Raw genomic sequence first — 5,000 nt, 5'->3', positions numbered from 1 at the left:
GAACAAATGAAAAGATGCTGGAAGAATGCCTGACGCCATCTGTTAAGCATGGTGGAGGTAATGTGATGGTCTGGGGTTGCTTTGGTGCTGGTAAGGTGGGAGATTTGTACAGGGTAAAAGGGATTCTGAATAAGGAAGGCTATCACTCCATTTTGCAACGCCATGCCATACCCAGTGGACAGCGCTTGATTGGAGCCAATTTCATCCTACAACAGGACAATGACCCTAAACACACCTCCAAATTGTGCAAGAACTATTTAGAGCAGAAGCAGGCAGCTGGTATTCTATCGGTAATGGAGTGGCCAGCGCAGTCACCAGATCTGAACCCCATTGAGCTGTTGTGGGAGCAGCTTGACCGTATGGTACGCAAGAAGTGCCCATCCAACCAATCCAACTTGTGGGAGCTGCTTCTGGAAGCGTGGGGTGCAATTTCTCCAGATTACCTCAACAAATTAACAGCTAGAATGCCAAAGGTCTGCAATGCTGTAATTGCTGCAAATGGAGGATTCTTTGACGAAAGCAAAGTTTGATGTAAAAAAAATCTTATTTCAAATACAAATCATTATTTCTAACCTTGTCAATGTCTTGACTCTATTTTCTATTCATTTCACAACATATGGTGGTGAATAAGTGTGGATTTTCATGGAAAACACAAAATTGTTTGGGTGATCCCAAACTTTTGAACGGTAGTGTAGGTGTGCCAAGCTTGTAGCTTCATACCCAAGAAGACTTGAGGCTGTAATCGGTGCCAAGGGTGCCTCAACCAAGTACTGAGTAAAGAGTGTGAATACTTATGTACATGCAATATTTCAGTCTTTTATTTTTAATAAATTTGCAAAAAATTCTACAAAACCTTTTTCGCTTTGACATTATGGGGTATTGTATGTAGATTGATGAGGGAAAAAAAAGGAATTTAATCCATTTTGGAATAAGGCTGTAACATAACAAAATGTGGGGAAAGTGAAGGGGTGTGAATACGTTCCGGATGCACTGTATCTATCTATCTGTCTGTCTGTCTGTCTGTCTGTCTGTCTGTCTATTCAATTCAATTCAATATGTGCTTTATTGGCATGACATACGTGTACATATTGCCAAAGCAACACAACACAACAATGATTATAATGATAACAGCAACAACAACAATGATTATGATATCCAACAACAACAGTAGCAATAGGTGCCGTCACCCACTGTCTCTCAGGTTGTGGCAGGAAAATATAAATCTTGCTGCAATGCTCGCCGCTGGCCCCCCTCCCAGGACCACCCGCAACTTACCTGCGCCGTCCATTTCCTGCTACTCTGGAATCACATGTTCCAGTTCCTTGACAAAAGCCCGGCGCTGTTTTTCAAATGTGTCACATTAAAGGAGGAAGTGCACCTCTGTCTCCACCTCATCTGTCATGCACTGACCACATGTTCGATGCTCTTTTGGCAACCATGTCTTTTTGTGTCTCCCATTTTCAATGGCTAGACTGTGGTCACTGAGCCTGTCTTTGGTGAGGATCTGTTGCTGCTTCCTGTCTCTGACAGTTAAGAGGTATTCTTCCAAATCATAATTTGTCTTTAGGGCCCGATAGACTTCTAGTTTGTTTTGAGTTTTGATTTCAGCATTCCAGTGTTTCAGATAATTGTTCTTGCTTTGTTTTATAGCCTGATTTATCCTCATGTTGGTTTGTTTTATAGCTGATTTATCCTCATGTTGGTTTGTTTTATAGCTGATTTATCCTCATGTTGCTTTGTTTTATAGCCTGATTTATCCTCATGTTGGTTTGTTTTATAGCTGATTTATCCTCATGTTGGTTTGTTTTATAGCTGATTTATCCTCATGTTGCTTTGTTTTATATTCTGATTTATCCTCATGTTGGTTTGTTTTATAGCTGATTTATCCTCATGTTGGTTTGTTTTATAGCTGATTTATCCTCATGTTGGTTTGTTTTATAGCCTGATTTATCCTCATGTTGCTTTGTTTTATAGCTGATTTATCCTCATGTTGGTTTGTTTTACAGCTGATTTATCCTCATGTTGGTTTGTTTTATAGCTGATTTATCCTCAAGTTGGTTTGCTTTATAGCTGATTTATCGTAATGTTGGTTTGGAATGCAGTGCTGGTCTGAGGTTGGTTGGTCTTAGTATTTGTTAAAGGGTTAGTGAGTCTCAGAGCCAGCTGCTTCAGGGAACTCTTTTCGGGGTTCAGTTCTTGGGTTTTCAGAGCTTTAAAGTGCAATGTATTTGTTGGCCTTGTATTTAAATGCATCCAGAAATTTAGAGATCTTTTTTGTACATTTATCAATAATGGAAACCGGCCTAATTCTGCCCTACATGCGTTGTTTGGTGTTTTCCTTTGTATTTTCAGAATCATTCTACAGAATTCAGCATGTAGGGTTTCTGCTGGATGCTTGTCCCATCTAGTGTAGCTGGAAAGACTGCGTGGACCCCATACCTCACTTCCATATAGCGCAATGGGCAGAGTTACACTATCAAACAGTTTGCACCAGACGGAGATTAGTATATCAATGTTAAAGAATTTATTTTCAATTGCATATAGAGCTCGACCAGCTTTTTCTTTTAGGTGTTTCACTGTCCTACTGAAACTCCCTGATGCTGTAATGATTAGACCCAGGTAAGTATACCGCATCGTATGCTCTAAGGTGATGCTACCTAGAGTCAACTGGTGTCTATTTTCTTGACATCTGGACTTCTTCTGGAAGATCATTATTTTTGTCTTTTTTGAATTTATTGCCAGTCTTTTTGGACTTATTGCCAGTCTATCTATCTATGTATCTATCTATCTGTCTACTATCTTGTCTACTATCTATTTATATATATATCTGTCTATCTATCTAATTATCTATCTGTTTGTCTGTCTATCTATCTAATTATCTATCTATCTATCTATCTATCTATCTATCTATCTATCTATCTATCTATCTATCTTGCTCCCTCCCTCTAGCTGTCTGTCTGTCTATCTCTCTCTCTGTCTGTCTGTCTGTCTGTCTGTCTGTCTGTCTGTCTGTCTATCTATCTATCTATCTATCTATCTATCTATCTATCTATCTATCTATCTTGCTCTCTCTCTCTCTAGCTGTCTGTCTGTCTGTCTGTCTGTCTATCTCTGTCTGTCTGTCTCTCTGCCTGCCTATCTATCTATCTATCTATCTATCTATCTATCTATCTATCTATCTATCTATCTATCTATCTATCTATCTATCTATCTATCTGTCTGTCTGTCTGTCTGCCTGCCTGCCTGTCTGTGTGTCTGTGTGTCTATCTATCTATCTATCTATCTATCTATCTATCTATCTATCTATCTGTGTCTGCCTGCCTGCCTGTCTGTCTGTCTATCTGTCTACCTGTCTGTCTGTGTGTCTGCGTGTTTTTATCTGTCTGTCTGTCTGTCTGTCTGTCTGTCTGTCTGTCTGTCTGTCTGTCTGTCTGTCTATCTATCTATCTATCTATCTATCTATCTATCTATCTATCTATCTATCTGTCTGTCTGTCTGTCTATATATGTATCTATCTATGTGTCTGTCTGTCCATCTATCGATCTGTCTGTCTGTCTTTCTGCCTGACTGTCTGTCTGTCTGCCTGCCTGCCTGTCGGTCAGTCTGTCTGTCAGTCAGACTGTTTGTCTGTCTGTCTATATATCTGTCTGCCTGTCTCTCTGTCTGTCTGCATGCCTGTCTGTCAGTCTGTCTGTCTATCTATATATATAGCTGTCTGCCTGTCGGCCAGTCTGTGTGTCTGTGTGTCTATCTATATATCTATCTGTCTGCCTGTCGGTCAGTCTGTGTGTCTGTCTGTCTATCTATATATCTATCTGTCTGCCTGTCGGCCAGTCTTTGTGTCTGTCTGTCTATCTATATATCTATCTGTCTGTCTGCCTGCCTGCCTGTCGGTCGGTCAGTCTGTCTATCTATCTATCAATCTATCTATCTATCTATCTATCTATCTATCTATCTATCTATCTATCTATCTATCTATCTATCTATCTATCTGTGTCTGCCTGCCTGCCTGCCTGTCTGTCTGTGTATCTGTCTATCTGTCTACCTGTCTGTCTGTGTGTCTGCGTGTTTTTATCTGTCTGTCTATCTATCTATCTATCTATCTATCTATCTATCTATCTATCTATCTATCTATCTATCTATCTATCTATCCATCTGTCTGTCTGTCTGTCTATATATGTATCTATCTATGTGTCTGTCGGTCCATCTATCGATCTGTCTGTCTGTCTTTCTGCCTGACTGTCTGTCTGTCTGTCTGCATGCCTGTCTGTCCGTCTGTCTGTCTATCTATATATATAGCTGTCTGCCTGTCGGCCAGTCTGTGTGTCTGTGTGTCTATCTATATATCTATCTGTCTGCCTGTCGGTCAGTCTGTGTGTCTGTCTGTCTATCTATATATCTATCTATCTATCTATCTGTCTGCCTGCCTGCCTGTCTGTCTGTCTGTCTGTCTGTCTGTCTGTCTGTCTGTCTGTCTGTCTGTCTGTCTGTCTGTCTATCTATCTATCTATCTATCTATCTATCTATCTATCTATCTATCTATCTATCTATCTTGCTCTCTCCCTCTAGCTGTCTGTCTGTCTGTCTGTATGTCTATCTATCTATCTATCTATCTATCTATCTATCTATCTATCTATCTATCTATCTATCTATCTATCTATCTTGCTCTCTCTCTCTCTCTAGCTGTCTGTCTGTCTATCTCTGTCTTTCTGTCTCTCTGCCTTTCTATCTATCTATCTGTCTGTCTGCTCATCTATCGATCTGTCTGTCTGTCTTTCTCTCTGTCTGTCTGTCTGTCTGTCTATCTATATATCTATCCATCTATCTTGCTCTCTCCCTCTAGCTGTCTGTCTGTCTGTCTGTCTGTATGTCTATCTATCTATCTATCTATCTATCTATCTATCTATCTATCTATCTATCTATCTATCTATCTATCTATCTATCTATCTATCTATCTAAATCTCTCTCTCTCTCTAGCTGTCTGTCTGTCTATCTCAGTG

Source organism: Lampris incognitus, chromosome 2, assembly GCF_029633865.1.
Source record: "Lampris incognitus isolate fLamInc1 chromosome 2, fLamInc1.hap2, whole genome shotgun sequence".
NCBI classification, from domain to species: domain Eukaryota; kingdom Metazoa; phylum Chordata; class Actinopteri; order Lampriformes; family Lampridae; genus Lampris; species Lampris incognitus.
The sequence above is the reverse complement of the archived record's forward strand: the minus strand, read 5'-3'. Positions refer to the sequence as shown.